This window comes from Podarcis melisellensis (assembly GCF_964234715.1).
Source record: "Podarcis melisellensis genome assembly, chromosome: 1".
In the NCBI taxonomy this organism is placed as follows: Eukaryota; Metazoa; Chordata; class Lepidosauria; order Squamata; family Lacertidae; genus Podarcis; species Podarcis melisellensis.
Window position 1 is genome coordinate 91,464,464 of NC_138528.1, and position 27,608 is coordinate 91,492,071.

The 27,608-nt window shown below is 42.3% G+C and overlaps 1 protein-coding gene across 16 annotated transcripts in view; it reads left to right on the plus strand.

Annotated features, from left to right (window-relative positions):
* KALRN (kalirin RhoGEF kinase) overlaps nt 1–27,608 on the plus strand; it is a 483,631-nt gene that overhangs the window by 140,834 nt on the left and 315,189 nt on the right. Inside the window, exon 1 of one of the 16 annotated variants that reach the window (XM_081924433.1) lies at nt 21,334–21,407. The exons of the other annotated variants lie outside the window; for them this stretch is intronic. The gene's annotated coding sequence lies outside the window, so the exon portion shown is untranslated. Of the gene's footprint in view, nt 1–21,333; nt 21,408–27,608 lie in introns of those variants that run through there. 16 annotated transcript variants of the gene reach the window in all.

A 27,608-nucleotide genomic window follows, 5' to 3' on the forward strand; every position in this document is an offset into this window, starting at 1 on the left:
GTTCACAGACCCAGGATCCTATACCATAAGAAATGGTTTATAAATGATATAACCTTCTTTTCCTCCAAATGAAAACCCAAAGTGGATTTACTATGTATGTTCATTCACACACAGAGTTACCTCTCTTAATTTAGGCAGGGGCACTGTTGCCTTTAACAACTGTGTGACAGAGAGAAATTCATCAGGGGGAGTATTCCCATCCCTATGCTAGAAAAAATATTCACCATATGAATCTCTGCCTGTCACATAGCAATTTATACAGGGATCCTGGCAGGGAAAAAGTGGTAAAGACCTCTTAGAAATAAAGCAAGCAGCTGTTCAAAGAACACAGAAGGGCAATTTTTTGTATTGCTCGGTCTTAGTCACATACAACCTGACGTCTGCAGCAAGACTAGCTATTGTAAATGCATGGGAAGATGGCAGTTACTGCAGATCATGACCTCTCTGCAGTTGAAGCAATTGGTAGGGTGTCTTCAGAAAGTACCTTAGAAATCCCTTCTGCTGTTACCTTAGTGTTGTAGAAGTTGAAGCTGTGGTGTTTCAGTATCACAAAGGAGGCTGTGGCATCTCCAAGAAGCACAGCATGGAGGAGTAGGTGGTACCAGGGATATTATGGTTATCCAGGGGGTCAGTGAACCAAAACCACCAGGCATTACGGTCCCCCAGCTTCTGGCACTTCTCATAGAAGGGGCCAACTCAGAATTTAAGATAGATGCTAAATCACCTCTAAGTCTAAGAGAGCTCTGGCTCATAAACATCTGGAGATATCTATCGATCTGCCGTGACACCTGATTACTTTATGATCGTCAATCAGCAGTTTATAACGGGTCCGGCACACTTCTTCACAGCTGCGCCACTGTTGCTTCCTTCAGGTCACGGCTTAGCAGAGTTGAACAGCGGTGTAAAGCAGTCTTGCTTCGATGCAAGCACACACATAGACAGGTTCGTCTATTTACAGCTCTTTATTAAAACATTACAGCAAACAAAGTCCAGGGCTTCTTTCAGCCATGTCTCCCTCACAGATACACAGAGGGAAGAAGTGAAAGTACAGGGAAAAACTCCTCCTTCTTAGCTTCTAAAAGCTTCTGTCTCCGCCCAGCTTCTGTAAGCTGACGTAAGCAGGTGACACACACCAGGGGAATTTAACCAGATAAATTCTGAACCATCACACCCCCCCTTGTGTCCCTGCGTGATACCTGTGCAACATCTTCAGTAACACCTTGTGAGATCGATCCCTTCCCCAATGCCTTGTGCCCTCCCTTGGCAAACCTGTTTGGCATTTGTGGAACCACCTCACAACTCTCAGAATCGCACTGTGCGAAACTTACCCACGTACCTGTGGCCTGATACCTCTCTGGTGGGATACCTTTCGTTGTGCGACTGGACCTCCTAGGCACAAACTCAGGTGTTTCCTCTGACTCACTTTGATCAGCAGGTGAGTCCTCTGCATCATGGAATTCACCCTCTGACTTAAAGCGTCTTCGAATCCTCTCCATTACACTCACAGGAGAACTAGGCTGACTCTTGGGCAGTCTCTTAACAGCTTGTGGAGATGCCACATCCTGCTCTTGACCCTGGTCAGTGACCTGGTCGTCATCAGCAGCCTCAGCCCCTTCTTCCTCTGCCTCATCAGAACTGTCTTCTGGGTCAGAGAGACAATCTGAGAGAACATCACGCCTGACAGGAGTCTTTGACTTTACATCCTCCTCTAAGAACTCAGCGTGTTTACTGATCAGCACCTTACTCTGATCACCTGACGGGTAGGCAAACCGCCATGCACGGGCATCTGGCTCATACCCACAGAAGATCATTTTCTGGACTTTGGCTCCATCTGGCCCTTGCAAAGCTTTAGGCAAAGCGACAAGCGCAGGAGTCCCAAAAGTCCGCAGAAAGTGAACCTGGGGTTTGCGGCCATTTAACAAAGAAAACGGTGTGTCACCTACCAGTGAGTTATAGACACGATTCCAGGTGAATGACACAGCCCTAGTAGCCTCTACCCAAAACTCAGGAGGCAACCTGGCTTCTTTCAGCATCACCTGTGCAGCCTTAACCAGAGCTCCACTCCTCAGCTCTGCCACCCCCCCTTGCTGGGGTGAATTAACTGTGTGGCGTATCCCTCTCTTCTGCAAGAACTTCTGCAACGCAGAACCAGTGTACTCAGCATTTCTGTCACTGATGATCTCTTGAACCCTGGTGGAGAACCTCTGTTCCACCCCCTCAATCCAGCTCTTGATCAGCTGTGCTGCATCCTCCCTGGATTTGAGACCATGAGCCCAGGAACTCTGCGAGAAATTATCCAAAAAAGTTAGGAGAAACCTGGCCCCCCCTAGACTTGGTTCCTTGACAGGACCGGACAAATCTATGTGTACCAACTCAAAAGGTTTAGTGGCCACACGTTCCACCTTTGGGTAACTGCACCCTCTCACCTTTGCCTGCTTGCAAGTGTCACAATCAATGGCACTTCCACAATTTTGAATCCTACACCCCGTGGTAACCTCGGGCAGAGTCTGCAAGTCCTCTACCGACCCATGAATTGTTCTCTGATGCCATACGCATGCACATGTAACATTATGAGCGGGAATTGTAGCACGCTGGTTGGGAACTGTAGCACGCAACGCTTGTGCTTTCTCAACCTTCCCCTCACCTCCAAGAGACGTTTTAAGAATGAAAAGATCATTCTGTCCCTTCCGCACTTTGGCCAGTAACCTCCCCTCTTTGGAGATTGTGCAGACATCATTTTCAAAACAAACTTTGAACCCCTTACTTAACAAATAAGGCACAGATAGCAAACAGTGATGAACGTCTGGAACAACACAAAAATCCACCGACTCCTGTAAAACAGAAAGAAAGACATTAGTGCATTTGCGAACTCTAGTTTTCTGTCCATTCGCGAACTTAATAGTTTTCCCCTTCGGAACTGCCGTGCAATTCCACCTCTCGACTGCAGGAGTCTCTGGAACCATGTTGCGGTTAGCTGCAGAGTCAATTACAAGGCTGAAATTTTCCACTCGGCCGTCTTCAAACACCGCCATACTCGCAGAAACCTGATAAGACTCTTCCTGTTGTTTACCACGACCACCTGGCTCAGCTCCACGCCTGCCTGTCTTCCCAGGCCTGTTGCCATGGAAACCTGCCTGATTCCCATGGGAAAAGTCCTTGAAAACATCCTGCATCGGCTCTCTGCTCCGATGGGGGCAACTGCCACGCCGACGTTGAACTCCAGTGGAAAAACACTGCCCGGGGCTCCTCCCAGCTGGCCTGGCCTTCCTCCTTCTGGAACGGCTTCTCCCACCAGCGTGGCCCCCCCTGAAGCTCCTCTCTGCTTCAGCACAAAGGGAAAGTTCTTTAAACTCGCCTTTGGAACTCTTCGCCCCCCCGATCTGCTCACTAGCACTCCTAGAGGCTAAGACATCGGGAACAGGGCCTGCCAGTCCAGCCTCTCCAGGGCTTCCTCCAGGACTCTGGCCTTTCGCTAACGCCTCACACAAGCACGGTGCAGCATTAGTACAGCTGCCAGCAATAGTCCCTTCTGCCCCCTCTGGGGGCCCACAGCTTCCCTCAGCTGTGTGTTGACTCTCAAGAATGTGCCCAGCGCCATCTTGCCTCTCCCCTTCTGATGCAGCCGCATCTAGGCCATGGCGTTCTACTCCTGCTTCACAAGCCTCACGGAGTGCTAGCCATGCAACCCCAGGCCTCTCAGCATCTAGGACAATAGGCTTCAGCGCATCACTTACATTCTCTGCCAGAAATACTAGCACACACTTCTCAGCTTCGCTCAGCTCTGTTGCTGCTCCAGCCGCTTTCTGTAGTGGCTGGACTGCCTCCCAAAGGCTTTCTCCGACCAACAACAGTTCTACGTGGAGACTCCACGTCCACCAGCCTTCACGCGTCAGCTTTTCACATGGTAGCTTAAGCTCAAAACCATGCTTCTGGAACTGCGCCATCTTCTCCCCCCAGTGCCCCAGCTTACTCACGTAGCAGTAGCCTCCAGCACCTGTCTTTGGAGAAGCGATTTTTCAGCTGCGTCTCAGCTCCCAGCTCTCTGTGTATCAGAAGCTCTCACTGCCTCTCGGAAGCAGGCAATTAATCATCTGCTCTCCAGCACCCAGTCAGCTCCCGTTGCGCTCCTCAGCCGCAGACCGCTGACTTCAAAGCATTCCTGAGGCTCACACCGACTGCTTTACGAGCGTTTTCTGACCCCATAACCTCTGGAGATATCTATCGATCTGCCGTGACACCTGATTACTTTATGATCGTCAATCAGCAGTTTATAACGGGTCCGGCACACTTCTTCACAGCTGCGCCACTGTTGCTTCCTTCAGGTCACGGCTTAGCAGAGTTGAACAGCGGTGTAAAGCAGTCTTGCTTCGATGCAAGCACACACATAGACAGGTTCGTCTATTTACAGCTCTTTATTAAAACATTACAGCAAACAAAGTCCAGGGCTTCTTTCAGCCATGTCTCCCTCACAGATACACAGAGGGAAGAAGTGAAAGTACAGGGAAAAACTCCTCCTTCTTAGCTTCTAAAAGCTTCTGTCTCCGCCCAGCTTCTGTAAGCTGACGTAAGCAGGTGACACACACCAGGGGAATTTAACCAGATAAATTCTGAACCATCACAAAACATACAGGCACTGGACCAAGGTCCCTTTCCTATAGTTCTGCAACAGCTCAGCAGTGATCAGACTAGTAAAGCTTGCTCATATGGAATCATTAGCCTCTCCCGCAAACCCATTCTCCTGGTCTCCACCTCATGCTCCATAAGTGTCTTCTCCATCAGTGTTTCATGTTCCAGTTGCTTACCCTCAGCTGAAACTCTTGCCCTTTGTCTCACGCCAAAGACTGCCACACTTATCAGGCACAAGCGTTAAATGGTAGCTGCAGTGGTGGGAGAAAAAAACCCAAACACGCAGAGCCCAAAGTTAACTTCTTTCCATCAAACACTCCAGCTGTCATTCTCTAGTTTTATGGAGACATAATAAGGCAAGCTTGGTGAAATCAAGGGGTTAGAAAAAAATGCCAAATGTCAACAACACCAAGGTTCATCAGTGGTCTGGGGAATAAAAGAGTTTTCATTAACCTCTTCACTTCAGTCATTTGTTAGTTGACTGAAACATTTGCTTGTTTATAGTTCTATAAACTTCATCTGAAAGCTGTAATGGAAGGTCAGAAGAGTTCCTTATTTCAATGAGCATTGAAAAGTGAAGAGGCTGAAGTATGCTTTTCACACATTGACATGCCAAGCACTTAACATGTGCGCCATTTCCTGATAATTCAGCATCATTGGTAGCCACTGATGGTCCAGTGATGACCCTGAAGGAGCATCTCCACCCCCGTCATTCAGCCCGGACACTGAGGACCTTCTGGTAGTTCCCTCACTGCAAGAAGTGAGGTACCGGGAACCAGGCAGAGGGCCTTCTCAGTAGTGGTGCCCACCCTGTGGAATGCCCTCCCATCAGATGTCAAGGAAATAAACAACTCTCTGACTTTTAGAAGACATCTGAAGGCAACCCTGTATCAGGAAATTTTTAATGTCTAATGTTTTACAATTTTTAATGTGCTGTCAGTCGCCTAGAGTGACTGGGTAAACACAGCCAGATGGGTGGGGTACAAATTTCTCTCTCTCTCTCTCTCACACACACACACAAACACACACACAAAATTGTTGCCACCAGGCTCTGCTATGCTTAATAGCAGAGGTAGTCTCTGTTCATATCCCCTTGCAGACCATGTACTGAGCTTTCACTGTCTTTTTTACATTACTAATTCCAGACTGCAAACACAACAGTCTTCTTTTTGGATGTCCTTATTCCTACATTGGTAGATTGAAAATCTAACGTACACTGGCAACATAAAATTCAATCACATTTGATTGAAAACAACATAACAAGAGGGAGCCCATAAGTATTTGCCTGCTAAATCTCATATTCCATTCATGTGTTTATTCATCCTCATTTCTCCAAAAGAACCTCTTTCACCCAAGTGAAAATGAATCACCAATCTCTTCTGTCAGACAATTTAAAAAGCAACCTTTCTTGCAGGTTTTGCAGTGATCAAATCTACTTCGTTTTAAATGTTAATAAGCATTAGTAATCAATTGACATTGCAAGTAGATGGCAGTAGGTTCCTATTCCAGAAATGTAGCATATATTGAACTAATCAAATCTCTTTCCAGGAGAGAAGGGTGAGTTAAAGGTCCTACATTAGCCAGCCCTAGAAGAAAACTTTAATTACTTTCTTTGAACAAAATTAACATTTTTGATGTGTTCTTTGTTAATTTATGAATCCTCCTGAGATCCAGAGAAGTTTCCAGTGCAATTCTTTGTTGCTGATGTGATTAAATGTTAGAGGTTCCACATTTTTTTAGCCAACGGTTCAATTGCATGTTAATGCTAGGTTTTTTTTTTTTTTTTGCAGTTATAAGCATTCTCAGTTTAAACATATTGTCAATCGACATAGAGGATGTGAACAGTTGCCATCCACTATATTGAAAATTGGTTGAGCACAAAAAAGTGCAATATCATGTGATTCCTAGTACTGGATCTCTCCATGGAAGCAATTGGAGTGGATGCCATTATTGATGCTGAACTTGGATCCAAGGAAACAGTGGGTTGATGACAATCTAAGGACAGAAGGAAGAGGGCTAACCTGTCCTCCTCCCACCTCAAATTAGTGAGTGAAGAGGCTTGGGTTGGCTTTAATTCCTACTAAATATGATTAGTATATCAAAATTAGTGGCTGGACAGACTATGTTGCTGCAATGATGTATCTCTACATTAGGACTTACATGTTATGAAAATGGATACACAGCACCTTCTCCACATTTATGGCCATCAATTTTTAGTTTAAAAAATATTTTACATATTAAAAATATTCACAATAATCATATTCAAAATGGACAATATGTGTTTGTGTGTATATACACATACAATTGTGCTCCTTTAGTTCTCTACTAGGAAGTTTTATATGTATCTAGGAAAACCCCTGACAATAGGGCTACCCTGCATCCTATTACTCTGTTGCAATGTGAGACTCCTTTCTTCCCAGAGGAGACAGATAAACATAGTGGCCCTCGAAAGACAAACCTGACCTAAGTAGCTTGATGGTTATTTAAGCAGTTCAGATCTAATACTTTCTGGTACATTGGCAAGGAAATGGTTGTGTGTATGCCCTGCGGTAGCTTCCTTTTAGAATCTCTCCACCTTTAGATGAGAGGTTGAGACATCTTTATTTTATTTTTTCAAATTTAGAAGAGTATCATCAACAAAGGAAGACCTATCCTTGTGGGATGAGGATCTATACATCTTCATTTGTGGGTTACTTTAATATAATTAACAGGCCTTGTTTAGTAAATATGCTGCTACAGCAAAAGTCATAGAGGATTTGCCATAAATTAATCTCAATCTGAAGTTCCCATTGATTTAAAAACCACAGGGGAAGTAATTAAAATGATTGCTCTGAAGTGATGGTATAGAGATTATCTCTATATTAAAATATTACATCCAACATTATATTCAAATGGGGGAAATGACTATATCTGTTGTTGTTTTTAAGGTGTAAATTACCCTAACATCTAATTGTTCAAATTTTGTTTTCATCTGGAAACCTTTATAAATATGGTATACAGTACAACTTCACTGAAATCAGCTTATTCATCCAATTGTAGATACCCTGAAAACAGTTATACTTATAGATGCCTTGAAAGCTGTTGAGATCACTAAAAAAACAACCAAAAAAAAAACCAGGCACTGTAATGTTATAGCAAATATCTGAAATTTGGTGAGTGTTGCTATTTATGTGATTGGTGCCAGACCAAGTAACCTTTAGTAATTGTCCTAAAATTCAGTACACTAATGGTGAATGTGGACAGTCCCATAAATGTGATGTAAGCATTTAGTAATCTGAAAAGTGAGGACATTAATATATCTTATTTTATGTGTTCAAAAATTGATTTGAGGTCACCAGCATTCCTATGACCACATCCACCAAAGTTTGGACATTTGCACTGGCATAGTTCACATTGAGAAGAGGAGCGTTCAGATGACCTCCATGTGTTCAAAGACTGCATGCATCGTGGGTCTGCCCCCCAGTACAGCTCTCTGTATGTGTGTAGAAATGGTGTACTACTTCTACTTGGCCCCACAGTGCACTTCTGAGGTGGGGAAGCCACTACATTTCTACACTAGATGTCTCTGAGCAAACGCTTACCTGATATTGGTGTGAATCACAAGGGCAGGGCCAAGGAATGAGGCCAGTACAGCCCCACAATCCCTTTCTACATACTTTCCTGCCTTCGCATGTACCACCCATGAATGAATTTTTCAGCTGAGGAGCATTCAGTCACACAATCCCCCACCCCCACTTACTGTCTGAAATGTTGTAGCTCAGACACAGGTTTACCACCTCAGAAGTTGGCCCTAAGGTCAGGACAACTGGGGGTTGTTAATAATCCCTGTGACATTTTGTTTTCAGAGCCATATTTATTTCCCAAGACTGACTTTTAAATATGTCCTACCAGAGTCCTAAGCTCATGAGGAACAAAGTAGAGGTGGGGGAAGTTAAAAAGAAGGTATGTGGAGTTGTGGGTGAGCGTGTGCGTGTAAAGGGCTTTCTGTTCAGCACACTCCATTTAAAGCTTGTTCATAAATCAAGCACTCGCCTCTCAATACGCAGCTGAAAACATGTTATACGTCGGACTTTGTTTCGTCAAGAATCACTGCTCTCTCTCACAGGCCTTCAGGTGAACGTCAACAAGACTTTGTGGAAAGCAGTAACAAGGCAACCCCCTCAGGGCCCACTGCTAGGACCAAATCCTATTTAACATCTCTGTTAGTGACGTGGAAAGGAAAATGAGGCTTAATTGCCAGATGATAGGAGTTGGCAGCATGCCCATTGTTTGGAGCAGCCACACCAGAGGAATTTATATTTGGCCTTGAGATGACATGCAGTTTTTCTCTCCAGCCTCCATTACATGCCAGCGAGTGAATGGCAGAGAGAAGAAAAAGTTTCCAAAAGACTAAAACACTAATCAGCAATCTCTAAAATACAATGGCTGCTTTAAATAAATAACACATTTTTTCAGTAAACATATTTTCATTTTTCTTGGTTTTTTAGTATGCATTTATAGTGACTGCTAGATTATTCAAGTTGAAAGAATTTCCCTGGCGCATAATCAGTAAGGCTTTTTAACTTATTACTTTTACTTAAAAGTAAAATAGATCAATAAAGAAACTTTTGAAGTAATGAGATGTCAGCATTGACATCGTCTCCGCAGAAAGCAAAATAATGCTATTATTGGAATAATTTGTCACGACTATTTTTAATGAGCTTGGTGGGGGCTCTGTGCCTCTTCAAGGCTGATGGCACACAATAAAGCACAGTACAGGTGTGGCTTTCTGTCTGCCATTAGATATTGGTTGCATTCACATGTAACAACGAGCCAAACATCCTGGATTACCACAGTTCAGCAATGGGCAAGCAGTATGCTGGTGTACGCTGACATGTCATTTCCATTTTACTGTTCCTCTGGCACAAGCAGGATAAACAAACCAGGAATCTTTGTCTTCACATTACTGTATGTCACAATGTTAGACTATACCACTGTACATTTGAGCCAGAAATCATGGTTTCTTGCTGCCTAGCAAGCCACATCCCTATGTCGTGGTGTGTTACTGGCTTTCTGATTGTGGCTTGTTGAGAAGTAATAAAACATAACGCCCTGCTTCCTTCTGTACATTGCAGTGAAATTATAATAAGATCTAATGGGAGATCCATGATGCCTTACTTGTATCCAGTGCTTTTCTTCTAAGAAAAAAAGGTGCCGGTACTGTATGCCCTTGAGTACCCCCAGAAAAAAGCACTGCTTGCAGCCAAGATTAGCCTGCAAACATAATTCTTCAAACACAGGTGACAATATTCAGAATTCTGTATGAATACCTAGTTTTTAAAAATTATATTTTGAGTTCTCGATGTCTCTGTGTACCATATCAGTTTCATAGGTGTGATTGTTTTATGTCCTGCTATTAGATGAAATCATCAGAATGGCTCTAGGCAGCACCCCACACTTGTCTGTGTGAGGCAAAATCATTCAGAGAATTGCAAATGCTGGGATCTCCTAATCATCACCATTAAACATGTGAGATAATGTGCTTGAGGTTACGTCACCTAGTTGAACACTATTGTGAGGGAGGTAGCATATTTGGCATTCTTGAATGAGAGAGGTTTGAAATTTACTGTTTCTGTTGTGCAAAGCAAAAGCAAAGGCAGCCATGTTGGCTCACCTTTTAAAAAATCATATCGGGGAAATACCTAACCTTGTTGGCCAGTCAAAATGTCACAAAATCATCATATATATTTGACTATTGGTGAAGCTATCTCCATTTGCACCTTATAAGAATCTTATGATGGAGGGAAAAAGAGGAGATAGCAAACATTCAGATCACCTTATATTAGGTGCTAATCAAGTTATTCTTATGCGCTCGGAATAGTAGGTGCCAGTGTTGCTCATTTTCAGGCTCTCAGATGTATGTGAGTAAGTTTGCACAGAATAACTCTCATTAGATCCTAGGGGTATGGAGTAGGTCTAAAAGGCATTTGCTTCTTGTGTATATAATATATGTGGATACATATATTTGTATCTGGCTACAGATTCAGACAGGAAGCTAAAAGTGTAAAGAGCTTAGCTGTGCAACCCTCTGCATACTTACTAGGGAGTAAGTTCCACTGTAGTCAGTGGGATTTATTTCTGAGGAAACATGCTTTTTATTTTGCTGCAAACAAAGACATCAAACAAAACTAAACACACCAATTAGTGGGTTAGCTTTTCAGCACAGGCAAGGTCTTTTTGGTGGGGAGGGGGATAAGGAGGCACAGAGAAATGATGCTCGAGCAGTGTATATTTGCCAAAATTCTATGTGAAACTATGTTTGCAAGTGTCAGTTAAAATGCCTCCTGTTTACTGATCAAACATATTCTCTGTTTTCTACTTCTGCTTGCAGTTTATGACAGATATACACAATGTATATAAGACTGCAGAAGGGCAATTCCTGAGCTTAATTGCACCAACCAGCCACCTCATTCATCCTTCAGAAACAAAAACAATGTTTGTTAGAGCTTAATTAGCATAATATATTGCAGTTATTACATTCAGAAAGCTACAGACATCTTCCTTGGAGGGGGTAAATAGGATCCTGATAATTGGGTTTCAAACAACAAATTGAAAGCTGCATTTAATAATGCATAGGATGCAAATACAGAGAGCCCCCCCAACCCCTTCATGTCTGGCCACGTGGGTCTTTTTAGTTATAATGAATTGAATGTGCCTTGTGGTAACACTGAAATTGTTTTTTTTTTAGTACTTGTTTAGTATAAAAATCATAATCTAAAGACAAATATTAATTTTATATTTCCAGTATTATTCAGTGCTTTAAAGAAATCTGCTGCTTTTGAGAAAAAATAAAATGGATTCCTACAGCTAATGTAATGAACATATAAGTTATTCTGTGGCTTGCTTTCAGCATTCAGCAGACAGTTAGAGGGAGGGAAATGGCTTTATCCTCTGCAGTTTATAGCTGTGATAGATATTTATGTATACCATCAGATCTCACTATTTTCCTGCTCACAGCTTATTTAAAGGCACAGATAATAATTTGCAACATTCCAGAATTTAAAACATGGATCTTCTGGGATACAGAGCATATATTTCATTTAGAGATTAAAATCTTCATTCTGGAGTAATGCTGGGCAACATGTGATTACCCACCACCCCACCACATTTGATGTTTGCACCACATTTATGTCTCTGAGAATTCAATTATGCACCAATAAATCTAATCCTAATGGTTGCAGAAGCAAGTCTGAAAATATAGCACTGAACTTCAGGTGCATGTTGTTTTCACAGAGGTCAGATCCCTTTCTCAAGTTTACAATTTAACATTCGATGAAGGGGTAACAGGAGGAAGGGTAGAGCAGTGGAAGCAGGACTAAAGAATGCAGAAAGAAGGTGCATTATATCTGTTACACATCCTTAAGCACCATAGGGCATGAGAGAACTAAAGACTTGAGCCAAAGGCCTCACAAAAAATAGGGTTTTTTTTTTAAGATAGAATGGCAATAACTACCAGAGATGGCTCCAGGCAGTTGTTCTGAGAGGCACTTGCAAGCAAGGGATTCATGGGCTTTTCAAACACACTCGAACTCAGGACGCAAGAGACAAATGTGCTAAGAGGAAGGCACGCTTGGCAAATCTACACCGTGATCAACTACCGCCCGGAGACCAATGTCCATGCTGTGGAAGGAGATGTGGATCCAGAATTGGCCTCCACAGTCACGTATGGACTCATTGTTAAAACTGTGTTTATGGAAGACAATCTTACTCGGCTACGAGTGATCGCCAAAGAAGAAGAAGAGGAAGAAGAAGACATGGTGGAGTCTTTCAAGGGAGCAGGAGATGTTCAGATGGTAGAGGGTTATGAAGCTCAAGGAATCAAGACAATGGACATGGGTATATTGGGTTATAAGAGTGGAGAGATAAGAGGGTGGGGAGGCCTTGGAGGGCTTTGAAGGAAAGGACAAGGAGCTTGTGCTAGATCTAGAAATGTGGACAGGAAGCCATATAATCAAAGTGACAAGAAAGGTGGGTATTTTTGGCAACTGTTGGACAGTAGTGGATGGCAGGAAGACATGGATGGGGGACAGCGTTGCTCACCTGGCTTCCCAAGGCTGAGTATCATAGTCAGTTACCAAGAGGGGGAAAGATGAAGTGCCACACCACTGCTTGCTATTGGCCCTCAGTAGATGTGATGGGAACAACATGAGACAACAGAAGATCAGAAAGAAGATTAGTATAGTCTAGCGAAAGATTGCCAGTGTTCACTTTTTCTTCTTCTAAACCTTGGTGAATTCCTCACTTCACTTCTACTGTAATTTTGAAGACTGAGAAATGTAATATTAAAAACTATGTGCCCAGAATTTAAAATGTCGCTGGTGAGAAACTTTAAAGTGCTTATTGCTATTTTGGTTGTAGGAGTTCAGGTGAGACTTTTTTTATTTTTAAAGTAGAAAAATTATGAGAGAAGTGTGTTTAAATTTAGTGCAGCACATCCAAGAATGTTTTGAATGCAGAAATCGTGGAATGCATTTCTTAAAATTCCATTAGTGTCCCTTGCAAAAAGGCATTTTGTTTCTCAAAAGCACTCTACATAATTGGTATGTTCAAATCGCTTGGCTCAGTACTGCTGCCATGCAAGCTAAAAACACAGTTGTGGAACAGCTTGTTACACCCAGTAGAGTACTCTCTTGCTGGGGTTGTGGGAAGAGTTTTAAAGATGCTATACTTTGATATGAATGCTGCATTCAAATCTACATAGTGCTACTGAAGTGTAGCCCTATAGGATTCCCTTTTTAAAACAGACCAGCTCTGAAAGTGGAAAAGAAGAATTTGTTCAGAATTTTGATAGGTAGCAAGGCTCTGAAATCTTCAAAGAACCTTCCTCTTGTAGCATCTTAAAGACTTAAGAAAATAATTATAACGTAAGTTTTTGTAGAGTTGATTCTGTTTTATAAAATATATAGAATTTTAGCTGTTTTCATTATGATATACAGTAATATAACTCGAGTTAAAATGAAAAGAAGGGAGAAATTATGAAGTGTTTTAACCCTACTGCATAGGATCAGGCTGCAATTCAGTATAATTGTTCACCAGCGTGTGGAGGCTGCAATGGCATGTGCAGTGGGGGGATTGAGTTAAAAGTAGGGAGTTATATTAAAAATTATTTGAAGACTGTAAGCTGAGCTCCTCTGCATCCAATAAAGACAAGATAGAAAGATCTGTAGACAGCAAGTATATGTTTTATACAGAGGGGTTTTTTTTTCAGCTGGAACGTGCTAGAACTCAGTTCCGGCACCTCTCATGTGGACGTCATTGCCATTATAAGAGAACAAGGGAGGCATTTATGGTGAGTTCTGGCACCTCTTTTTCTAGAAAAAGAGCACTGGGTTTATAAAACATGGTGAAATCCAGAGGAGGACTGATTTGCTTAAATCCTATTGATTTACATATAGTTAGCTTTGACTTAATCACCGTAGATTTCTCAGGATTTAAGTGTACCTATATTATTCTGATTTACACTCCATATACACATAGGTATAACTTTTAGGTGCTTCGGGAGTCCTTTTGAGATGAAAGGTGCTACATAAGCAAAATATTAATCATCCTTTTATATAATCATTATTTATATAAGGGCAGACTCGTCCCACCTGATTGCACACAGTCTGTACTGGTTAATTTCAAAGATGTTGAAACACCATCACAGAATGAATTTAAATTACTGACAGAAGCTAATTTGTATTTTTATATTTTCAGTAAAACCACATAATTACTTTGTTGTGTAACATAATAAAGATGATGTGCTAGAATTAATAAAGAATAAATTAGTGGAATTCATAGAACAAAACAGGGATTCTGATATTGGCTGTTCAGTGACTAGAATAATAAGTGAGAGTGAAATAGCAATGTCATTGGTTTTATAACTAATCATTGTCTGCTGAAAAATACCCTGTAGGACCAAAGATACCACTGGCTTTCCCCCTACTTTTAATTCCATGAAATATTTCATTTTTGTTAACCCAATTTAAATTATGTTTGCATAGAAGGGATTGTGAATTTTGTTTCTGGAAGCGACAGTCATTATTATGGAAATAGTCCAGGATAGCCTTTGGCTGGAATCAAACAATCTTTATTTTATTTTTTAAGATTTGAAAATGGTTTGAGAGAGGTTTTCCTTCTCATTCCAGAGATGGACTCAGGGCTTCAGCAGAACCGCCAGCTGTGGTGACACAAAAATTCCTCAGTGTTTCAAGGATTCCATAGGAATCCATCAGTCTCTGGTGTGTGAACCATCCAAATAGTCCCTCATACCTGTAAGGTTTTATGTTACTGAGTGTCTGAACAACTGCAGGATCCCCACATCCTTCAAATTGAGGAGTAGATCCCTCCGAGCACATGCTCAGCCCAAGTTTTAGTATATGGGCTGTGCTCACAGTATCTTTTCTTTGTTGTTGTTGTTGTTTAGTCGTGTCCGACTCTTCGTGACCCCATGGACCAGAGCACGCCAGGCACTTCTGTCTTCCACTGCCTCCCGCAGTTTGGTCAGACTCATGCTGGTAGCTTCGAGAACACTATCCAACCATCTCGTCCTCTGTCGTCCCCTTCTCCTTGTGCCCTCCATCTTTCCCAACATCAGGGTCTTTTCCAGGGAGTCTTCTCTTCTCATGAGGTGGCCAAAGTATTGGAGCCTCAGCTTCACGATCTGTCCTTCCAGTCCATGGGACTCTCAAGAGTCTCCTTCAGCACCATAATTCAAAAGCTTCAATTCTTCAGCGATCAGCCTTAGTAGAAGATAAAAAATCAAGAAAAAAATAACTTCTGCTTACGTCTCCACTCACCTGCTTATCCTTGTTCCAGAAACCCAAATCACAAAATAAAGCTGTCCTTTTTGCAACATGGCTGGGGAAAAAAGTACAATATGATGAAATTTATCAATAAAGTAGAGCCGTAATGACCAATGCACACACACACCACTTTTAGATTCTGAGAACTAGTCAATAGTTTAAACACATTTAATTTTCATGTTACATTGAGGGGGTTTTGGGGGGGGGATTGTGCAAAGAGTTAGCAATTTTGTTTGTAAAAGAAACACCATTTTATACCATTTTTTTGAATGTTGTGGTGAGAACTTGGAGTTACTAACAAAATAGTAGCTTATATAGAACTTAGTACAGTCATACCTCATGTTACGTCCACTTCATGTTACGTTCTTTCAGGTTACGTCCCGTGGCAACCTGGAAGTACCGGAAAGGGTTACTTCCAGGTTTCACCGCTCGCATATGCGCAAACGTGCAAAATGAAATCACACGCATGCGCAGAAGTGGCAAATCGCAACCAGTGCATGCACAGACGCGCCACTGCGGGTCACACTCTTTTCATGTTGCAAACAGGCCTCCGGAACAGATCGCGTTCACACCCAGAGGTACTATAATAAATCAGCTTATTTTTGATGCCTACTCTTGGCTTCAGGTTTAGGGCTATATGGCTATAGGGATCCATTTCAGAAAGCGGGGTGGGGAGTGGGTGGGTGGGTGTAGATATAGCTGTTCCCTTGGAAAAACTGTGGAGGATGACACTTTTCTCTAGGGCAGATATGTGGCATGTGTGACCATTGAAGGATATGCTGACAGGAGGAAGAATAGAAGCCTCTGCTTGATTCTCACAAGGAGCTGCCTAAACCATAGCTTCCAGTTGGGGTGGAAACCTTTCCAGAGCAGGCTCTGGTGATCCTGAGCTATTATGGAAACACATGGAGTATGTGCCCAACAGGCCATTCCTGGAACCTAAGCCTTCCTTGAGACTCCCTTTGCATGACTGCAGGCCTTGTAGCAGATGCAAGGAGACCTAGTACATATTGAGAGGCTTCCCGTGGGTTAGGCCTCCTCATTGGCTCTGAGGTGTCCAACATTGCCTTGGAGGTTCGGGGCCCCTTGAGGCCACATTGGGCGTCTTCTCTACTATATTAGATCTTTCTAGATCCTGCAATTTTGCTCTGGACTTGTGTCAGAATAGAATAGATCTGCTGCACTTTGTTCTGCCCAGTCTTGCCATTAGGCAAAATTATATTGTGTTAGAGCACAATATAATAAAGGAATATTATCATTGGGAATCCATGGTATGACAGTAATTGATTTTTATCTCCTACAAATTCGATATGTGTGTGTTTATTTGCAATTCTCTTGTGCTGTGCTACCATTATCAGCAGACCATTTGAAGGTTGGATTCATAGGCTAGTTGTATGCAGTGTGAACAAGATTTTCTTTGAGTATTTTGGCAGCAGTTAATAACATTGTGACTATGACTTCTCAGCTTTGCTCTGAGTTGCCTGCAATCAGGAGCCAGCTGGTTATCTTCTCAGTTTCACCAGCTGTAATGTGGGATTGCAGATTATGAATACCTGGCAACAGGATTAAAAGGCAACCCTCAAAAAGAAATAAGGAGTGGGTTTACCATTTGGTCAATTATAATTTATACAGTGGTACCTCGGGTTACATACGCTTCAGGTTACAGACTCCGCTAACCCAGAAATATTACCTTGGGTTAAGAACTTTGCTTCAGGATGAGAACAGAAATTGTGCAGCGGCAGCAGGAGGCCTCATTAGCTAAAGTGGTACCTCAGGTTAAGAACAGTTTCAGGTTAAGAATGGACCACTGGAACGAATTAAGTACTTAACCCGAGGTACCACTGTACAGTATAGTTGGAAGGAGGAGCCTCCACTGCAAAAGATCTTCAGGGGAGTGCTATTTTCACCCTTCCCCCTCCCCTTTAGTGGGATGTAAGAGTCCTTATGCATACAGAAAGGTAAGAACTCACCCTTCCTTGTCATTTAATGTACTAAAAATAATAATTAAACTATTTAAAAACAGCTACAAAGCTGTTCTGGCAGCAAGAGAGAGAAGCGTGTTGCTTGTTATAGGGTGAGTGTCTGGAATAGTAAAAAGAAAACATACTCCCTGGTATATTGTTTCTAAGGACTGTTTTCACCTTTCTTAGGGTACAGTGGCTTGAACCACTACAAAAAAAAGTTTAAATGGTATGACCAGTGGCCATGGTGGTGCAGAAAAATGAGAGGGACTCAATGCATTTATGTTTACAGTCAGAATGTTAATGTGAACTAACCATCACCATCTCTCAGTTTCACCTATCTCTCAAGTTTCTTGTAAAGATAACAGCATGTATATTGGCCCTGATTTCCTCAGAGGAAGGGTTGGATACAAATATGATAAACGAGAATATAATAAGCTTATTTTGGAAGAGGGGTGATAGGAAGGCTATGAGCTGTATATACTCTAAATGTGCATTGAAGAAGTAGACCACAGCTGGCCTCAGTGGAAATGTTATCATAATAGGAAATCAATTCTGAATTACGCCATATGACGTTAGCTGCGCTTTCATCTTTCACAATGATTAGCAAGCACAGCTTCACTAATGTTTAAACTTTTGAACAAGGCCAGCAGTATGAAAATGTCCATAACAGAGGGGAGGGGACAGAGAGTTGCTTGTAGAATTCCATGACAGTAGAAAGCTCCCCCCCCCACTGCCCCCAATTCATACGCTTCATTGATTTGTTACAATAAGTTAAACTGAACAACTAATCAATACTATTGATTCATTATACAGGTTCAATTGTACTTTCCTTTCATTATGAAACACTGCTGGCAATAATGAACATTCCAGTAAACGGAAGAACTCCCCCCCTCCATTATTTGGCTTTGTTTTTCTCTAGGGAGCCCTTTTCTGAGCCGGGCTGCTCTCTTGCAAGAATAACCACAGCTTTTTCTAATGCTGTATTAATGCTAACTATCTCCAGGGCTATCCAAGCATAGGAAGAGTAAGGCGCCAGCCTTGCTGAGGGAGGATGCACATGCTGCCTGAGGAGGGAGGCTTAACATTATGTTTTTTTGTGGCAGCAGTCTTGGAGTGGGGGTGGGGTGGGGAGGACACTCTCCTGGTGGACTCTCAAAGTGGCTTAAACAGGTGAGGGAGATAAATATGGCGATAGGCTTCAAGGGGAACCTATGAAGCAAATGCAACTACTTTTCCTCAGTGAGGAGCCTGAAACCTTCATAGAGTCAGAGCTAAGAAATACTGATGATGATGATCATGATTTAATTGCATCATTTGTTTAAAAGGTGTTTTATGTGTGTAACAGGCAGCTGGTTGTCCACTGTGAGAACAGGATGCTGGACTAGATGGGCCATTGGCCTGATCTTATGTTCTTCTTAACCAACACAAGGTAAAAATAATATATCAAAGGAGCTTTGCTTTAATTTTCATATTGCAGGGGTGAGTGTGACACAGCAGAGGAAGCTGAGGGAAAGGAAGGGAGAAGCAAGTTGTAACACAACAACGGAGAGAGTGATGAGGGGAGGAAAGGAAGAATGGGGGCAAACTGTTGCATGCGTACTCTAGTGTCCTTTTTGTCTGGAATGAAGAACAAGGGTTAAGTTTGGAGAAAGCGAGAGAGATGCTGCACCACAGAGATACCTTGACAAACAGCAATTCAAACCACCACAAGAGTGCTCTCTGGGGGTGATGTCATCTGGCTAGTTCTGTCACATCATTATCACCTCAAGAAAACCACAGCATCTGGAAAGAATGTGAATTGCGGTTTTATTTTCACATCTAATATAAGAATACCTTTATTGTCATTGTACAACCTGTGTACAATGAAATTGAACAAGCCTCCCCCCACAAACACTCAATCTCTTATCAAACAACACACCACCTCACAAGTCAATTTTGCTATGTTATTTTTCGTTCAACAGCCTAACAGCCCACGGATAGAAGCTATTTTTTAGCCTGTTGGCTAAAGACATCAAGAAGAGGTGGCAAGAATACACAGAGGAATTATACCAGAAAGAAATGGATGTCTCGTATACCCCAGGTAGTGTGGTTGCTGACCTTGAGCCAGACATCCTGGAAAGTGAAGTCAAATGGGCCTTAGAAAGCACTGCAAATAACAAGGCCAGTGGAAGTGATGGTATTCCAGCTGAACTATTTAAAATTTTAAAAGATGATTCTGTTAAGGTGCTACACTAAATATGCCAGCAAGTTTGGAAAACTCAGCAGTGGCCAGAAGATTGGAGAAGATCAGTCTACATCCCAATCCCAAAGAAGGGCAGTGCCAAAGAATGCTCCAACTACCGCACAATTGCACTCATTTCACATGCTAGCAAGGTTATGCTTAAAATTCTACAAGGAAGGCTCAAGCAGTATGTGGACCGAGAACTCCCAGAAGTGCAAGCTGGATTTAGAAGAGGCAGAGGAACCAGAGACCAAATTGCAAACATGCGCTGGATTATGGAGAAAGCTAGAGAGTTCCAGAAAGACATCTACTTCTGCTTCATTGACTATGCAAAAGCCTTTGACTGTGTCGACCACGGCAAACTATGGCAAGTTCTTAAAGAAATGGGAGTGCCAGATCACCTCATCTGTCTCCTAAGAAATCTCTATGTGGGACAAGAAGCTACAGTTAGAACTGGATATGGAACAACTGATTGGTTCAAAATTGGGAAAGGAGTACGACAAGGCTGTATTTTGTCTCCCTGCTTATTTAACTTATATGCAGAATTTATCATGCGAAAGGCTGGGCTGGATGAATCCCTAGCCGGAATTAAGATTGCCGGAAGAAATATCAACAACCTCAGATATGCAGATGACACAACCTTGATGGCAGAAAGTGAGGAGGAATTAAAGAACCTTTTAATGAGGGTGAAAGAGGAGAGCGCAAAATATGGTCTGAAGCTCAACATCAAAAAAACGAAGATCATGGCCACTGGTCCCATCACCTCCTGGCAAATAGAAGGGGAAGAAATGGAGGTAGTGAGAGATTTTACTTTCTTGGGCTCAATGATCACTGCAGATGGTGACAGCAGCCACGAAATTAAAAGACGCCTGCTTCTTAGGAGAAGGGCAATGACAGGCCTAGACAGCATCTTGAGAAGTAGAGACATCACCTTGCCAACAAAGGTTCGTATAGTTAAAGCTATGGTTTTCCCAGTAGTGATGTATGGAAGTGAGAGCTGGACCATAAAGAAGGCTGATCGCCGAAGAATTGATGCTTTTGAATTATGGTGCTGGAGGAGACTCTTGAGAGTCCCATGGACTGCAAGAAGATCAAACCTCTCCATACTGAAGGAAATCAACCCTGAGTGCTCACTGGAAGGACAGATTGTGAAGCTGAGGCTCCAGTACTTTGGCCACCTCATGAGAAGAGAAGACTCCCTGGAGAAGACCCTGATGTTGGGAAAGATGGAGGGCACAAGGAGAAGGGGACGGCAGAGGACGAGATGGTTGGATAGTGTTTTCTAGGTTACCAGCATGAGTTTGACCAAACTGCGGGAGGCAGTGGAGGACAGAGGTGCCTGGCGTTCTCTGGTCCATGGGGTCACGAAGAGTCGGACACGACTAAACGACTAAACAACAACAACAACAACAACAAAATCTCCTGCCCGAGGGTAGAAGATTAAAGAGGTGATAGCTGGGGTGTGAGTCATCCCTGAGAATTTTTCTCGCTCTCCTAAGACAACGATCCCTTGTAATGTAATCTAGCAGACTCAAGGGACAGCCCATGATATCTCATGTGCTGTATTCACCATCCTCTATAGAGACTTTCTGTCAGGCAAGCATACCACACTGTGATACAATATGAAAGGACACTTTCTATTGTGGACCAGTAAAAGGAGTTCATCAGTTGTTTAACATTATTCGTTCTCAAGACCCTGAGGAAATGGAGTCTCTGTTGGGCCTTTCTGACCACCTGAGTTATGTTGATTTTCCAAGTGAGGTCCTCACTAAGGTAAACTCCCAGGAATCTAGGCATCCAAGTGCTTGAGACAGACTCTGTTGTACACTTAAAAGGTGCCAACATTTACCGTATTGGCCTGAATATAAGCCTCACTTTCTCCCCAAATTCCCATTATGAAAAGTTAAAGTGTGGCTTATATTCACGACCTCACGGTATGCGGCCAGGAGTGCGGCAAAGCCTCACTTAGTGCCCCACCCTTAGTCCCCAGTCCTCTCCCCCAAGGCCAGGTAGGGAGAGAGCGAGGAAGGGGAAAGGCCGCTGGCAACGCAGCACAGCTCCCCCCCCCGCCCAGTATGCAGCCAGGAGCAGCGATGGATAGAGCGGCTTATATTTGGGTATTTTTTCTTTTTTTCCTTCCGCCCCTCCAATTTTAAAGATGCGGCTTATATAAAGGTGCGGCTTATATTCGGTCCAATACGGTAAAAACAGCAACAACTTTACAGATGGGGGCAGGGGAGGAGTGTCAGTATCCATTTCCAGAGCTGGAACCACCATTAGGTAGACTGGGCAGCCATCTTGGGCAGGTGGCGTGTGTCTTGTTTTATACATGGAATGAGGAGATATCTTTGCCTCAGGCAGCAAAGTGTCTTGTCCTGGCCCTGTCTGCTCCAGACTTACATCTATTTATTAGACTGTCTGTAGTGAGTCCCACATGTAGGTCGTTCTCTGTGTGACAGCTCCCCATTGCACAGAGAGAACCCTTTTGCCTTTACAGCTGTGCAAATGGGGGGCTTTCTACATGTGGGTCAGGGAGGTAGAGCCTTCTACCATGATGATGCTTTCCTCCACATGTAGGCATTTGCCCCCACTGAGCATCTGTAAGGTGTCTTCCATTTATAACTGTAAAGTTAGTTTCTCTAGATAAAAAATAATTCTTTTCTCTCATTACAATCCAGCCTGCAAAAGTAATATAGAATAAAATTTCCCTTAAAAGCTCCAAGATTGCTGACTGGGACTTAACTGTTATGCTTCACTGTCTAAGGGATAAACTAGACATTATATGCAAATGTGTGCATTGAAGCCCAGACAGTTTTTACTTGGGAAGCTGCAGTTTTGAGTGAAGCAGCAGCAGGGGATGACACTCTCTCTCTCTCTCTCTCTCTCTCTCTCTCTCTCTCTCTCTCTCTCTCTCTCTCTCTCTGTGTGTGTGTGTGTGTGTGTGTGAACCCTTTCTCTGCCAGACTCTCCCAGCTGCTTCCCCTCTTCGCTTTCAAAATTTCACTGTTAGAGCTTTGTTGTACACATTTCCAGCAACCAATTTGCACCTCGTTGAACTTTCCACATTTTGAAATAGTATTTTCTCCCTCAAGTCAGACCGATTAGTAGTCTTGAGTTTTCATCGATCTTGCAACTACCACTTTATTTTATAGTTTGTGACTTCTCCGGCCTCCCTTCCTTGAGACAACATACCTGAATTGTTCTGTTAAGCTGTTGTTGTTGGGGTTGTTTGTTTTTTGTTTAAAAAAACCACTTTGAGCATGAAGGTTCAGTCTTCTCTTGCAATACACTACACAATGGACAATTTCGATCAGGGCTGTAGTACTTCTGTTTTGACTTGTGTTGTTGTTTTGTTGTAGTTGTTTTGATCAACAAGCAGTATATAAATTTTATGAAATAAATTCAAGTTAACTCCAGCCAGATGGCCAGTAGTCAGGGATAATGTGAGATGGATTTCATCCACATCTTGAGAGCTATAGGCTGACATTCATGAAATTGTAAGAGGCGTTGTAGGTTGTGTGGACTCTTGAGGAAGTTCTTTCCAGAATTAGAAACAGCACTTCTGTAATATAGATTTCCTCCACTTCCCCAAATAATATCAATTAAAGGGTTAACTCTGTAATGTCAGCATGCCAGGAGGAAATTAAACACATAACCTCCTGATATATATGAAACTGGATTTTTCATTTTCACACATAAGTTGTAAAGTTGTATAAGTTAATAAGAAAGTTTTAAAGTTAGTAAGAGAATAAAATAGGAAAAGTGCTAGGCAGCCAAAGATTCTAATTAAATTCTGCAGGTCAAGCGAGCCTGGTTTTAGATGATTTACTATGCAAGTGTCCTCTTCTTGCAGTAAAGACTGTGGGAACACCCTGCTTGAATTTCCCAAATCTTTCAAAGTGTTTGACAGCACACTCTTCCCAGGCTGTAATTCTGGGCATGCTTACCAGGAAGCAACCTCATAAGTGTGGTGCGTTTTGCTTGAGACAGCACTGCAAGTTATTTATAATATATATAGTTTGCATGTAGATACTTTAAACATGTTTGCACTGACGCATCTTTGGGTGTGTTCACACGGGTGGTTCTGAAATAATGGGAATGTAGAAAGTCAGAAGTGAGAAGAAGAGTTTGGATTTGATATCCCACTTTATCACTACCCGAAGGAGTCTCAAAGCGGCTAACAGTCTCCTTTCCCTTCCTCCCCCACAACAAACACTCTGTGAGGTGAGTGGGGCTGAGAGACTTCAAAGAAGTGTGACTGGCCCAAGGTCACCCAGCAGCTGCATGCGGTGGAGTGGAGACGCGAACCCAGTTCACCAGATTACGAGACTACCGCTCTTAACCACTACACCACACTGTATATAAAAGAGTTATTAGTTGGTGGCAGCTGGTGAATGGGTGCTGTGGCATAGTGATTTATCCTGAAAAGGTCTGCTTTGCAGTAGGGCTATGATTCTAGAAAGCTCATTTTATTATGGGCCTTCAGGTCTAGTATAGGAGAGTGTGGGAAGTGATAGGTTTATGTTGATAGCAAAAGACTTGGACCTCATAAAGGCCAAGTACTCTTCAGTTCAGACTTGCAGAAACTGAGAAAAGAAAGCAGGTGGCAGGCATAGCTGCCTGTGGTGAGTGGCTTATTGTTGACAATAGATCTTTCAAGAATAATTTAACCACAGTGCTGACTCTTTATCGAACTCCAGCCTTAGTCCATCTTAGCCATTTGACAGGTGGACTTAAATACAATCAGGTTAAAACATTTGAAAAATGGAGAGACAAGATTATGTCCAAGATAAATAACACTATGAAATTAATTAATTGGTTAAAATAATGTATACACTGTCTTTCATTTGAAATAAAAGCAAAGCGCTTGGTTTGGTTCAGTGCAGCACAGAAGTAGAAAGACCAGAGAGGAGCAAAGCAGCTTTTAAGACATTTTGGGAGCCTGCATGTTCACGTGGTCTCAATATGCCATAGTTTGGCTTCTTTTGTCATGCAAACAGGCCACACACAGGACAATAATGGATTTCTTTTTATGGAACCGAAAGGAGGCTACACTCAACTGGTTTCAGATGCATACCTTTAACATCAATAGACCTAAAAAGGACGGCTAAATCAGGACAGGACATTGCATTAGGCGTGTACTTCTACAAGTGGCTTATGAAACTTTCTGGCCTGTAAAATTTTCAAAAGGCTGAACACTTGTATTAATAGTTTTCTTATGCACAGCATTTATAGACTACTCTCAAACTGTTGTTTTAGCCTAATCGTTTCATGCACTACTCAGTGTGTTTTAGGTTGCATTTTCAAATTGGTATTATTATTATTATTATTGAAATTTCTATACAGCACAATCATCTGGGCAGTTTACAACATAACACTAAAACACATACCATAATAACACACACAAACAGTTTAAAAGGCCATAGATAGTTTAATTAGCCAAGGGCCTGTGAGAAGAGGAATGTTTTTGCTTGGTGCTTAAATAAATGTAACAAAGGTACCAGGTAAGTCGCCCCAGGAAGAGCATTCCGTAAGTGGAGAGTGACCACAGAAAAGGCCCATTCTTGTGTTGTTGGCCTCCGCCCTTGCAGAGCAGGAACACAAAGAAGGGCCTCAGATGATGTTCACAGGGTTGGATTGGTTCATATGGGGACAGGCAGTCCTGGGGCTATTGCAGTTCTGACCTGTTTAAGGCTGTATGGGCACTGATTTTACACTCCCATCTTGGTCTGATGGAAAGGAGAAGTAGGGTTGTATGTCATATGAATATTGATGGCACCTCGCTCCAGACATTTCAGTGGCACAGCTTAGTGGTTTCATATAGAAGTCGCAAAGCATGCAGAACAGAATAGAACTCTATGGGACTGCAAAGCGTAAGTGCTAGAAACTGAGCTGGAGGTCCCCTAGAAAAGACCGTCTGGGCATGAGTGGAACCTCTGAAAGCGTTACCCCCAGTCTGCAACTCAGACAGTTTCTACAGAAAGATATAATGGTTTGTGATCTCAAAAACCACTGAGAGATCACAATAGTCTGAGGACTATTAATTGTCATACTCCCTCTGTTGCATCCCACAGGGTGACCAAGGCAGTTTCCATACAAAACCCCAATTGATATAGCTTTAGAAAATCAGTTTCATCTGAGAGAGCCTAGTGTTGGCAGCAACCACCCACTCTAGAACCTTTCCCAGGAAAGGAATATTAACCACCAGCCAATAGTTGTTCATGTCTTCCAGAACCAGTGTAAAGTGAGTTTGTTTGTTTGTTTGTTTATAATATTCATATACTGCCTCTCATTAAAATAATAACTATGTGATACATGGTATGATTCAGTAGAACAACAGTTTTTTAAAAATCAGTCTCACAATAACTAGGAATTGTTCAACTGGTATCAGAGGACAGGGACAGCTTGAGCAAATAGATATTATTTTTGAAAGTTGGCAGAAACTCACAATAGTTGGTATTTTAAGACGGCTTTCTAATTATAAAAGTAGCTTTTGTTACAGTAGCATTTTAAAGGTAAATTTAACATGGAAGGAATTCAATATGATCGTGTTCTTCTGATGGTTTCAGCAGCACAAGCCAGATGGAAAGGTTCCCTTCCTCCCTCCCTGCACTGTTCTGTGGGTTCCCCCAACCCCCCAGAGCTAATTTCAGAGGGTGTAGGGTGGGGGTGGGGGGAAAGCCCCACTGCACAAGTGGAAACCCTTGCACCATGGCTACTACTGATGACACTCATTAGGGGTATCCTGCCCTTCCTCAGTCTGGTGCCATTTAAATGTTTTGAACTACAACTCCCATCATCATCTCTGAGCATTGGTTATGCTGGTTTAGTCTGACAGGAGTTGTAGTCTGGTGAGCACCAAGTTTACCATCTGCAACAGCGGTGTGATTTGTGGGGAATGGGAGCTTTTTTGGCAGTAATTGGTTAAAGCTGTCAAAACAGAAGATCAGTGGAGTATTCATATGTGCATAGGGTCCTTAAGCTAGGAGAAACTAACCTCCTAGCTTGATAGCTAGCCATCTTCTGCAACTGGTAACATTTCTGCTATCTTGGTGCCTCCTCAGTGGTAGTATACAAAATCCCATCAACAGAAGCGTTTGATTAAAATCCACTTCATTGTGCTAAAGAAGATTGTCTCTTTACTCTTTAAAGAACAACAAAGAGACAGAGAGATTGATGGGACCACTGAGAAAATTCATTACTATGCTATGGCTTAGAAGGGAAATAAAAGTTTTTCAGTTGAGTTATAGCTGAAAAATAAATACTAGAAATCACATTAAGAAGACAGACAATGTGTTTATATAATGATATAGACTCCAACAAATCAGCAGTGTTCTCAACAAGATAAAAAGACCAACCATGTATGTGTGGCTTCATACCTTATACAGCACATGTGATCTCTGCATGTATGTGTGCAGCAAGTACCTATAGCATGGATAACATACTTGCTTGTTGTAAACAGCAGTGGATTTGTGTCTGATCTCTCAGTAGAGTCCATTAACAGAAGCATCAGGACCAAAGCAAGACTATATGGGTTTATTTTATTTATATATAAAATGTATGTTTCACCCTTCACCATATGTTCTCAGTGGGTTGCATTCAAATAATATAAATAAATACCATAAAATCATACAGTAAAACTATCTCACGTAATCTGCTTCCCATAACAGTATCGGATAACTCAGTATCTCAAATGCCATATTTGCCAAAAGCCTAGAGAAAGAGATGGATTTTTAGTGTGCACCAAATCTGAACCATATTGACCCCAGCCACATTTGAGGGAAAGACCATTCCATGTACCACCACTGAGAAGGACCTGTCCCAAGCTAAAGCATCTTGAGAACTTAAGAAGGGTCTACTGGATCAGAACAGTGGCCCATAAGTCCAGTATCCTGGTCTCACAGCAATGAGTCAGATGCCAGAAAGAATCTGCTAAGCAGACCTGGGCTGATATCTTCATCAGCCTATCCACTA